At 42.2% G+C, this 13,445-nt stretch overlaps 1 protein-coding gene across 1 annotated transcript in view; it reads right to left on the bottom strand.

Annotated features, from left to right (window-relative positions):
• LOC129696330 (putative Polycomb group protein ASXL3) overlaps positions 1-13,445 on the bottom strand; it is a 188,686-nt gene that overhangs the window by 174,241 nt on the left and 1,000 nt on the right. The window lies entirely within an intron of this gene.

A 13,445-nucleotide genomic window follows, 5' to 3' on the forward strand; every position in this document is an offset into this window, starting at 1 on the left:
TCTACTCAATAACCAAAAATCTGTAGGCTCCTTTTGCTCTGGTATTTTATTTAATGTTTAATCAATAATGTTTTATTATTAATGCTTAATATTTGTGTCATTCCTAACTGTCACTGTATGTCATGTTGTCACTTGCGGGCAGAGCACCAAGGCAAATTCCTTGTATATGAATACTTGACCAATAAACTTCATTCATTCTCAGACAAGTGTAAACCACTTTAAGCTGGCCCAGAGGCCTTTGTTGTTAATAAACCTGGGAGTTTATCTTGCATCTGTCCTCATCAAACATGATTTGTGAAACCAAATGCCAAGAGATAAAGAAAACGAATTAAAATATTTGCTTTGACATTTTGTAGATAAATGAATGTATAACCAAAAAAGGCTGAACTGAGCACATTTATTAAGAATCAGTGGTCAAAGCACAGATGTCTTGTTTTCTAAAAGATTTCGAAATTAAAACTGATATTAATATTGCATTTAAACTGATTTCAATATTATATTAGGACTTAAGGAAAAAAGGAAGTAAAGTCAACTAATGAAATTACTGCAATCTTACCTCATGGCATAACAGTATATAACATGATGCTAGTTAAAAGTTTAACCACGTGTGAATAACCACGTGCTAGGCATGTGTTAAAGTTCCAATTAAATTACTAAAATGTAAGTTAAAACAAATTCAATAGCTGGATTTTTTTGTTTAAAAATCGAGAGCAATTTTTTTCCACACATTGATCTGCTCAACCTATTGCTCCATGTTCTGTACGTTACAACATAATCCATTTGACCCTCTTACAAAGCTCTCAAAAGAACTGATGAACAGGAGACAAATATTCAGGTTTTAGGCTCTGCTAATAAAATTCTGCAACTATTTTCTGATAGATGAATATGCATAAAAACTATTGTCAAGAGCGACTTCCTGAAGGGCAATTGTATACCTCCGATTGGAACAGTTTATAAGCTTTTAGCAAGCAACACTATGTGGGAATCGAGTAAAATATAAGAGAGCACCTTAAAACTATCACTTACTGTAATAAAAGGGAACAATTTGCTAACACTACAAATATAGCCAACTATAAGGACAGAATATAGTAACCTTTTGTGGCAAAAATATGGGATGCAGCAAAGGAGGATTGTCACCTTTTCCAAAGTACTATCACTCGTCGATTAGAGGAAGCAAATCATTTAATGAAGCCCATTATCTCTCATGAATTGACGTATCGCAGTAGGTCTGGTTCACCACTGCAAAGGACCCAGCAGGTCGCTACCTGCAGGGGAAAACTTGGAAGCTGCCGAGCTCGGCCATGAAGACCGGGAAGTCGAGAGCTGCTGGTGACAATGGACGCAAGGAGTGGGCCGGTACCGGGGTATTGCCTCCAGCATCTGCAAGGTTGGCTGCAGGAGGTGTCCCCAGGACACAAAGGCAGTTGGGTGAGGAGTGGAATGCCAGTTATTGGGCCGAGCTGGTCGAGGATGATGGAGGAGGCCCTGCAACAGGTTGGGTCTTTCCTGGGCTTATATGGATCGGGGCGCTCCAGTACATCCAGCATGTGGACCGGATTTTGGTCTTCTTCTTTGTTTTTCATTTGTAATGTCCATAGTGGTGACTACAGAGGGTCAAGGCCCCAAACACAGGTGAACAAAAGGAGGAAGACTGACTGAACTTTATTGCCTTCCATCACAGTGATCACTGTTTATGTTAAGTTCTATCATTCTTTTTAATTGTGTTGTGTTCTTTTAATTGTATGGCTGCATGATAACTCAAATATCACTGTACCTTAATTGGTGCATGTGACAATAAAGGTGAATGTGAATCTGAATCTGAATCTAAATGACACCAAAATATGGTGGTGACGGGTGCAAGAATTTCTCTGTGCAGTGTAAACTTGATAATAAAAACCATTGAGTCTAGTCTACACATCAAGCACCTATATGCATAATCCTATTCTATCTCATGTTATTCTCCCACCATTCCCATCAATTTGCCCCAGATTCTGCCACTCCTCTACACAGTTAGGGCAATTTAAAGTAGCTAATTAATCTATATCTTGCGCATTTTGGGGATATGGGAAGAAATGAGGACACCCGGAGGATATCCATATGCTCACATGGAGAATATGATTGCTCCAAGCACAGCACCAATGGTCAGAATTGAACCCAGGTCACTAGAGCAGCAGCTCTACTAGACTCACCATTGTGCTGGTCTAACAGTATATACTTTCGTAGCAAGCCTTAGCATTATATACTTTCCTGCAGGAAGATTGAATTGAATGATGGTGCAAATCACAAATACGAAAGAAGAATTTTATTTCCACAGAGGGTTGCAAATCTCTACACATCTCCATCACATTCTCCACATCTGGGCCGTAGAAACTCAATCATTGTGTGCATGTAAAATACAAGTAAAATGGAAATAATTAGCAAAAGTGAGTTCCTTTTGCTGATGGTATGAAGTTTAGCAACTTAACAGAAGTTAACAAATTTGTTGTGCCTGCATATGCAGAAGAATGCATTAAATATTCTTGACAAAGAACTACACCTCTGGAGTGAATGAAGATTGGAAAGATATGGGGGGAAAAAAAAGTATTGGAAAACTTGCTAATTTCTGCTAACTATCTCATGAACAAATTTGATAAAAACATGATATTCTTTTCAACCTTTTATCAAGTCCTGCACTTGTATAGGCATTTTAATTAGAAACTCTATTTAGAAAATATAAATAGAAACTATTTTGATAGTTTAGAGAAACAGCATAGAAACAAGCCCTTTGGCCCATCGAATCCAGGCTGACCATTGATTATCTGTATACATGCTCTATCCCATCTTACTTTTGCATCTACTCCCCTCACACTAGGGTTAATTTACAACGATCAATTAACCTAAAAACTTGCACGTTTTTGATATGTGGGAGGAAACTGGAGCACCCGGAGGAAACCCACACAGTCACACATGGAGAACCAGCAAACTATGCACAGGCAGCACCCGAGGTCAGGATTGAACCCGGGTCCCTGGCGTCATCAGGCAGCAGCTCTACCGCTGTGCCATTACGCTGCCCAATACAGATTGGCAGTTGATGTGTTAGATAAGGATAGAAGCATATTGGGAAGCCAGAGGAAGGGATATAGGTGGAACGGGACAGAGACGGGAAATTGGAAAAGGAGAAATGGGTGCACAGGGTAGAGGGAATAAAACGGGGAAGGGGAGGTGTTTGTAGGGAAGTTATCTTAAATCGGAGAATTAAATGTTCATATTTTAGGGTGCAAGCTACCCAAGCGGAATGTGAGATGTTGATCTTCATTTATGTTTGTGGCCTCGCTCTGGAAATGGAGGCAGCCCAGATCAGAAAGGTCAGTATAGAAATGTGGAGTTAAAATAATTAGTAATTGGGAGATCCAGTAGGCCTTGGCGAATCAAGTGCAAGTGTTTGGTGAAACAGTCAACTAGTCTACTCTTAGGCTCACCAGTGTAAAGGAGGCCACATCAGGAACAGTGAATGCAGTAGGTAAGGTCAGAGGAGGTGCATGTGAACCTCTTGTTTCATTTAGTTTATATTAAAACCAAGAGTAAGAAATTTACAGACACGTTAGGTTCCTGTTAAAAGATTTCCTCGAAAAATGTTAACTTCTAGATTGCTTTTGAAACTCAAAATTCAGCCTTGCATGGCTAAGTAAGGATTATTTAATTTGATTGATTAAGTTGACACATCAATTTGTTCACACATGTCCCAGATACCCAGTCGATTGTAACAATGTTGAAAAAGATTTATTATCACTTCACGTTGTCATGGAAAACCACATGGGCAAGTGTGAGTGTAATTAATGCTAGTGCCACTTGCTTGCTGTTCACTGGAAAATCCAGTCTTTGTATTCACATTTCTCAAATGTCATAAAATTATTGGACAGATGTAAGATTTTTTAAGTTACAATGTTGATAAACTTTACTAATTTGCACGATTCTTAGGGGCCTGTCCCACTGCGGGGATATAATTTGTGAGTTTAGGAGTGTTTAAAAAAAGTGTCATGGTCATGTTGTATCGCCGAAGTAGAACACCTCCTACGACCTCCTTCGACTATGTAGAAGACCTCCTTCAATCTCCTTTGACCATGTTGAAGACTAGCTTCGACTAGCTTCGGGAAAATTGGACATCGAATAGTGGAGAGTGTAGAGGACCATCTTCGACTACACTAACACTATGTACGACTACCTTTGATTACCTTAACTACCTTTGATTGCGATTGCCTTTGATTACCTACGAATAACATGCCGACCTACTTCGACTAAACCTATGAGTAACAAAAATATCGATTTTTTCCATGCCGACCAATTTTTACTCGCGGACAATTTTCAGCAAGCTAGAAAATACCCCTCGACCAAACTGAGGCTTTGAGTATACGGGAACTTCTCTCGACGATGAAGGAGAGTTACACAGACGTGTCGACCATGCTGCGAGTTTGAGTCGAGCGCAAACTATTCTAAACTCACAAATTAGGTCCCCGCAGTGGGACAGGCCCTTTACTGAAACGTAACCCATCCTCTGAATTGCTATCGCACATCACTCAGTTCAAGGGAAGTTGGGAAGGCAACACATGCAGTAAAGGTAACGCGCATATTTGTTGGTGAATATATCAAAGAAGTTCGATCTTCATTTTCTTTAAACTTGACAATTTATTGATCTCTACAGGAATTTATTTATTTTATAACATATAAAATCTACTACGATATTAATTATGATTGACTGATGAATCATATTCACTTTCTTTACAGTTTGCACAGATAATAAATTTCCAACAATGGTAGAATAACTAACCAAACAAAGTAATGCTTTTTCCTCATCTGCAACAATTGAACAATAAATTACTTGTATCAACGTTGCTTTCATTTACATTATGGGGAACACACAATTAAGAATCGCTGTAAAGAGAAATCACTAAACAGCCCATCATAATTATCACGCAATAGCAATGAAAGCAAAGGGGAGGGGGGAAGGGTGGAGGGTGGAGGGTGGAGCGGGAATAAATTAATGCCATTTTGGGTCAAGACTAAGAGTGCAGAGGATCCACAAGGCAGGATCATAACAAAGACTAAGGTAGAAGGGACTACAGATGTAGAATCTGAGGAAAAAACTTGCCGAGGTCCCACTACAGTCTAAAGGATACCCATTTTTAGTCGCTGTGAACAGATTTTGTGACTTCGAACAAGGTGCATCAAGGAGTTGTGATAATTAATATACTCCTGTGGAACTTTGATGGTCAGAGTATCCTCACTAGATGAAAATCAAGCATCAGAAAAAAGTACACTATTTATCTAAAGATATCAAATAAAAAATAAAAGGCAACGATTGTTTTTTAAATAATTGATAGGGTCCGATATTAGCACTCCAGCCAAATACAGATTGTATATTGCTTCCATATTTACACATAGGACAAATGGAGATGATTTTATATTGCTTGGATACCGAACTTGCGACTGCAGTCAAAATCAGTGAGCCAGGCTGGATAAATGGCTACCTGCTTGAGATGCTGATCATTGAAGACTAAGAACAGGAAATATCTGGCTGCACCAATGACAGTTTCAATGAAAAAATGCAATTTGCAATGGGAATGGGTTCCTCCTTTAAAATCATTTTCAACTGGGATGAGGATTGATTTTGCACAAGAAGCCAAGTAGTATCAACAAATAGAAACAAGAAGATGATGGTTTCCAAAGGAAAGATACGGAAGTGGCGGCGCTGCCCTGCAGCTGCGGCTCGTCCGTAGTCCGTTTGTCTTTTCTTTTTTTGTTTTCTTTGTCCTCTTGTTTTAGTTTATTTCAGTTTATTTTAGTTGTGTATGTGTGTGGGGGGGGTGGGAGAAACTTGTTTTTAGCCTCTTCCTTCGGGGGGGTAGGGGGGGGATGCGACCTTTTCTTGTCGTATCCCCCGTCACCGTCTGCGTTGAGGCCGAATGGCGGAGCTGGCGGCCTCCAACTGGGACCGACCTCGAGGCTCTGGATGCAGAGCCAGGACTTACTTACCATCGCGAAGCTGCCGACTTCGGGGCTGTGGTGGCACTGCGGTGGCGGTGACCCGACTTCGGAGCCTCTGAGCCGCGGAGGCTCGGTCGCGGGCCCAGTGGACGACAACGTCAGGAGCTCGCAAGTCTGAGGTTGGTGACCTATTCTCCAGAGCTCCCGCTACAACAGCTTCGTCCACTGGACTGGAGGGTGGCAGTTTCGGCAGCTTCGTCCGCCCCGGGCCACGGAGTTTGAACTTGCCCGTTCGCAGAGCTCGGATTCGTCCGTGGGACTGACTTACTTACCGTCACCCGGCGGGGTCACAACATCGGAAGCCAGGATCGCCTCAACGCAGAGGGAGAACAAGGAGGGAAGAGACAAGGACTTTAAGACTTTTGCCTTCCATCACAGTGAGGAGGTGCCTGGTAGACTCACTGTGGTGGATGTTAAATCTGTGTTTATTGTGTGTTTTGTTATTTTATTCTAGTTATGACTGCAAGGCACGAAATTTCGTTCAGACTGTAAAGTCTGAATGACAATAATGGATACTTTACTTTATTTTACAATGTTAGAGTAAAGGGCCTGTCCCACTTATGTGTCCTTGGCACGCAAATTACGTGAACTCGTGGTCACGTTGAGGCGCGATGGTCCCGCGCAATTTCATGCGTACGCACAGCCTTCTGGAGCACGTGACGCCATTTGAAGATGGACACAAAGCTGGAGTAAATGCAGGAGTAAATCAGCGGGACCGGCAGCATCTCTGGAGAGTAGGAATGGGTGACGTTTCGTGTCAAGACTCTTCTTCAGTCTGAAAAGGGTGTTGACCCGAAACGTCACCCATTGCTTCTCTCCAGAGATGCTGCTGGTCCCGCTGAGTTACTCCTGCATTTTGTGTCTATCTTCAATTTTCTTTGCCCCGCTCTGGGAGTAGAAGTGGGGGCGGATCCAGACCGCAACAGCCGTAAGCCCCAGGCCGAGTTCGGCGATCGTTTGCCTGCTTCTGCTGCTGTTGAAGGTGAGACGTTGCGTCGCGCCAGGGTCTTGGGCCTGTCCCACTTTGGCCGTCAGTTACGCGACAGGCCGTTGGCGCGCGAAGATTTTGTTTGCTACAAAAATTTCGGAGCCCCGTGCGATGTTGCGCAAACTACATCCCCCTCCGCGCTTCTCAGTAGGACTGGCCCCGTGTGGCCATACGATGCCCGAGCGCCTCAACGCGACCACGAGGTCGCGTAATTTGCGTGCCAAGGACACGCAAGTGGGACAGGCCCTTTACTCAACGGATCAGGCAGTTACTCAATGGAGAACATGAATAATAGACATTTTGGTTGGCAACCCTTCTTCAGGCTAAATAATTGAGGTTAAATGGTTACAAGGAAAAGGTACAATAAATATAAAATCTTCACCATAGTTTCTTTTGGTTTCAGTGAAATGAGTAACATTTTACATTGATTCAGACATATGCAATATTGATATGTCAATGTGGCAAAGTATAATGTTGACGAAACAACATGCTTCATAAACCATGCTCTCGGCCACAGGTTACCTGCAAGCAATATAATGAACGAACTGGAGGGGTGCAATAACCTTGCAGAAACATTGCACATGCCATTAGGGGGTTTAAAGCAAAGTTGTGGCAAGGTTAACTAAAATTATTCAAGAAGTGCTGCAGAAATAGGGGAGGTGACTATAGACCAGTGAGTATTCCATGTTTGTGATATACAGTGGATTCAGAAAACATTCAGACCCCTTCACTTTTTCCACATTTTGTTACGTTACAGCCTTATTTTAAAATGGATTAATTTTTTTTATCATCAATCTACACACAATACGTAAGTATGAAGAAGCGAAAACAGGTGTCAGAATCGACGGAAAGATGAATGTAGCAAAGTACAGAGATCCTTGATGAAAACCTGCTCAAGAGCGTTCTGGACCTCAGACTGGGGCAGAGGTTCACCTTCCAACAAGACAACGACCCTAACCACACAGCCACGACAAGGCAGGAGTGGCTTTGTAACAAGTCTGTGAATGTCCTTGAGTGGGCCAGCCACAGCCCGGACTTGAACCCGATCGAACATCTCTGGAGGGACCTGAAAATAGCTGTGCAACGTCACTCCCCATCCAACCTGACAGCGCTTGAGAGAATCTGCAGAGAAGAATGGGAGAAATTACCCAAATACAGGCGTGCCAAGCTTGTGGCGTCATACCCAAGAAGACTGGAGGCTGTAATCGCTGCCAAAGGTGCCTCAACAAAGTACAAAGTAAATGTGATATTTCAGTTTTTTTTAATTTTTATAATTACTTAGCAAAAATTTCTAAACATCTGTTTTTGTTTCTTCATTCTGGGGTATTGTGTGTAGATTGATGATTTAAAAAAAAAGAACTAAAAATAAGGCTGAACGTAACAAAATGTGGAAAAGGTGAAGGGGTCTGAATACTTTCTCAATGCACTGTATATTAAAAACATCATGTGATACATCCCATCATGCAATAGGACATATGATTAATAAGTAAGCAGATGACAAAACTTTGCGGTATTATAAATGGCAAGGAAGATTGTCTTGGACAAGTGTAAAGTGACGTGTTTTGGAAAGTCATATACAGTAAATGGTGGGGCCCTAGGGAATGTGGTTAACAGAGTAACCATAGGATACAAATTCATAGATCCTAAAGTAGCAGCAGACATAAATAGAGTGGTGAACAAGGCATATAGGATGCTTAACTTCATCAGCCATTGCATTCAATTAAAAGTAGGGATGTTATGTTACTACTTTATAAAGCAATTAGACAACAACTGAAGTGTGGTGCATAGTTCTGGTCATCACACTATAGAAACATTTTACTTGCGTAGGAAAGGATGCAGAGGAGAATCACCAGGATGTGGAGGATTTCACGCTCTAACTACCTGTACATCGCCATGGCTATGAGAACTACAACATTCATTTCGACTGAGCAGACATGGACGTGAAAAGTAACACGATAGGAATGCAAGGACTGCTCCTATTTTATTTCAAGGAATCCAAGTAAGGCAGCCAAATTTTGGTACATTGATTAGGTATGTTACAAAACTTACCTTCAGCAGTGCTGCAGTTCTGCCACTGCCCGTGTGCGCGACTTTGGCGCCTTTGAGAGGGGGTCGGGTTTAAAATGCGATTTTTCTGCAGCCTATTCAAATCGATCTGTCAGGCTGTTTAGTTGCAAAAGAAAAATCGCTTTGACTGCCGTTTTATTAAGTTTATTAAAATTAGCGTTGAATAATTTAATTGTTGGAGTAAAATTAAAATCATCTTCAAATGCCATCAATGCCAACAACAGGACGGATCTCACGTAGGGGACAAGGCAAGGTATGCCATTTATCTATATTACTAAAACTCTGTTCTTGACCGGTTTTGGCGATCTGTGCTGCGATTTCCGAGAGAACGCCGCCACCTACGGCCGTCATTTTTGGCCACCTCGCTCAGAGCCCCCCTCCGCCGTATGTGTGCCGAGGATTTTTCCCGTCGATGAAATATGACAGATATATTAATGATTTTACAAAATTCTCCATTCTCTCTGCTGCCCCCGCTGGCAGCAGGGGGAGGGACTATAAAACCAGGAAGTGGTGTGCCTCAATTAGTCTGCAAGCTGGAGGAAGGCAGAGGGTCACGTTTCTCTGAGCTGTGAATAACACTGAACACATGTCCACACAACTGTGAGTAAGTACCCTTAATGTGGTTTGAAAATGAAAATATGGTTAAAGTAAAAAAGCACTGCCTGTAAATGGTTGTTTGGGTTGAAATAAAAAGGCACTCTCTCTTCCTCTCCCCTCCTCTCTCCCCCCCCCCTCCTGTCTCCCCCCCCCTCTCCTCCCCCCCCCCCCTCCTCCTCCCCCCTCTCTCCTCACCTCACCCCCCTCTCAGCCTCCACCCCCCCCCTCTCTCTATACCCCCCTCTCCTCTCCCCTCCCCCCTCTTCCCCCCCCCCTCTCTCCGCCCTCTCTCTCCCCCCTCCACCCCCTCTCCTCTCTGTCCCCTCCTCTCCCCTCTTTTATCACCCCCCTCTCCCCCTCCTCCCCCTCCCCCACCCCTAAATCCCACTCCCCTCCGCACACCCCCATACCCCCTTCCCTCCACCCTCCCTGCTCCCCACCTCTCCCCCTCCCCCTCACCGCCCCCTCAGCACACCCTCTCTCACCCTCCCCCCCCCTCTCTCCCCCTCTCCTCATCTCTCCTCCCTCTCTCTTCCCCCCCTCCCCCTCCCCCTCACTCCTCCCCCCTCCTCCTCTCTCCCCCCTCTCTCCCGCCATCCCCCTCTCTCCCCCCTCCTCCTTTCTCCCTCCATCCCCTCCCCCACTCTCCCTCCCCTAAAACCAACCTCCCCTCCACATCTCTTACCCTCTTCCCTCCACCCTCCCCCCCTCCCCACCTCACAGCACCCCTCTCTCTCTCCCCCCCCCCCACACCCAGCCTTCCTCTTCTCCTCCTCCCCCACCCTCCTCTCCCCTCTTGCCCCTCTCTCTGTGTTTCTGTCTCTCTCTCTGTCTCTGCCCCTTCTCTCTCTGCCCTCACTCTCATCCCCGCCCCACCCCCCCCCCTCTCTCCCTCTAGAGGTGACTGAAAGTTGGGGGCTATGCGTTTGATGCTGGGGGGGTTAGGGGGTAAAAGGAGCAAATTAATAATATTATGCCGTAATCAGCGTGAGTGCGGAGGGGGGGGGGGGGGGAGATAGTTAGTGTGTGTGACGCTGCATGCCGCCCCCCCCCCCCCCCCCCCCCCCACAACTGCACGTTGGGGGAACAGACCCAACGGGTCTGCACTTGGTCTAGTTTTTTCATATAAACTTGCTTCTTAGGATGTCTTTAATCAAAATTTCACATTGCGAAAATGTCATTATGTAAATATACGAACCGGCAGTATTTTTCCTGCCGATATGGGGTTTAAATTCACTGCAACCGCAACGTTCCAAACCACTGCGTTCCACAAAATCCAACTCGCAAGATGATTTAAATGCCCATTAATTTATAGGAATTAAACACTAAATTCCTTCCATTTGGCCTATAAATTTATGACAATGAGATTTTAAAATCATGTTATATTGTAAATTCTTGTGTGAATGTTGTTTGGACACTGAGGCTTTTTTTTAAATGTTAACCTTTTCTTAAGAAATGGATAGTTTAGATCTAGTAATTGAATTTTGTAGTTAGCTACAATTGGGTAACTAACTAATTATATGCTTTAAATTCAGGTCATTCCAAGTAAGATTGTTTCATCTTTGTTTCAGAATGCTTCAATCTATAATAACTGAAAATTTCATTCAGTTCTCTTAATTTTTAAGAAAGTTATGGGCTTCTGACTGTCCTCGATCACTGCTTTTGTGTAAAGTCAATGGAAAAGCAATAGGGAACAAGATGCTAATTTCCGAGTATGAAAATTACCATAGCTTTTTTAATACTGAAGATATGAAAGTGAATTAGGTGTCAAATTAAACTTCTTTTTATGGTTTATCTGATGGGATAAATTGCAGACTTGATTTTTTAAATCTCAAAATTTTGTAACATTGCTACATTGATTAGCACATGGAATCATAATATCGTTGTTGGCATAGAGATATGGTTGAAGAAAGGGCAGGTCTGGCAACTTGCATGGCTGGTTATGGAATTTTCAGGTTTAATGGGATTAGGAAATGGGGAAGAGAGGTGGTTGCACTGAACTATTGATTAAGGACTCCATTACCACAGTAATGAGTGGTCATCCTTTTTCTGGGGCATATACCATAGGCTCCTAACAGTTAACAGGAGATGAGGAGTTAGGTAGAACTGCAGGCAAATCACAGAGAGGTGCAAGATTAATAAGTTTATGGTGGTAGGGAATTTCATCTTCCCCAATATTAAATGGCATTCCTTTATGTGAAAGGCGAGGTTTCGAGTGTGTGTATAGGAGGTATCGTTAGTACTTTCCCTTCATCAAAATGCGCAGTTGTTCACCAACATTTTTCCTAACAGTGCTCCCACCTCAATGATGCTACCCCAGAGGAAAAATTGAAATTCTGTGACTTGCAAATTAATTTCCAAGTCACACACCACCACAATTTTAAAATATATCAGCAGTTTTTCAACATTAATAAATCAAATTCCAAGTCAAGGCTTTTTCTCACCATCATCCCTAAGATCAATCAAATATGTGCATTAAATGCTAATATCTCTGGCAACAACCACATCCCACAAATGAAATTAAACAAAACTTCGCCGTAAACCTCGTAGTATAGAAATATTATTTGCACACATTAACCTGAGAAATGACTGTATACATGTTGACATATTATTTTCATAAATAATGACATATTATTTTCACAATGATTCCATCAGCCAGAATTTTGAAAAGGTAAAAATACATAAATTATCACCATGTCAGATGTAAAACAACACAAATAAACAATTTTCTAGACTATGAAACTAACAAAATTAAGGAATTTGTGGAACTTAAACTATAAAACCAATGAAAATAATGCTTATTTTTCGACGGACGCTTCTTTGGAACACTGCAATTGTTTCCTGGCTGCAATGCATTCGCAAATGGGAATGGGAAGACTCCAATGCACAGAGAAGCCTTTTGACTGCAGATATTTGACAGGTAAAGAAAATATAATTTACACCCCAAATGATGTGTTTACCACATTTGAATTTCAAATTAAAAAAAAACCTCAAAAGAATGAAAACCTTGACCTCTTTCTGCCATTGTTCCTTTTCTGCGAAGGGTCTCCCTTTGTTGCCAGTGTAATTCTCAATCTATCCTGCTTGCTCATCTATCACTCTCTATAGTCTCACATGCTCTCCTCCCAGTCTGATTTTCTTCCCACAGCTTTGGTGATTTTTAACCCTCAGTTAAAGAAATTCAAGTAAATCTTTACTAGATCAGGGTTTGATGACTTGTGTAAAAGCACATTCCACTGGAACTCTTCCTCAAGCAATATATAATGTAAATTTCGCCAATTCATTCTAACTCAAGAGATCAGTCCACATCATCTCCGAGCCTGCGTACCATCCTTTTATAATCGATTTGTAAATTAAAATATATTTGCTACATTTCATTTCAAAATTGTGCGATATGATTATATTGTTTTATTTTGAAATTACTTAAATAGTGGCAGTTCTTGAAGTTGTAGAATATGCAAACTAATGTAACTTTATTTTTTTAAGTTTCCTTTACAAATCCTGCAATCATTTTACAAACCAACAACCATCTCCAACAATGAAAGGAGAAAATAACATATACAGCAAATATCAACAAGACTAGATTAAAAAAAAGAACTTAAAAAAAAAACAAACGTTGCTTGTAAATAGTCCGTTTTTTTGCCTTGATTGCGAGCTGATCAGACATAAAGCAATCAGATGCCGCACAGAGCTTTCACTAATCTACTCAACACCGTGTTTCCCTCCCAATCTCTGGGTTTCTGCTCTTGTAATGTTAATCTTTATAATTTGG

This window comes from Leucoraja erinacea, chromosome 4, assembly GCF_028641065.1.
Source record: "Leucoraja erinacea ecotype New England chromosome 4, Leri_hhj_1, whole genome shotgun sequence".
NCBI classification, from domain to species: domain Eukaryota; kingdom Metazoa; phylum Chordata; class Chondrichthyes; order Rajiformes; family Rajidae; genus Leucoraja; species Leucoraja erinaceus.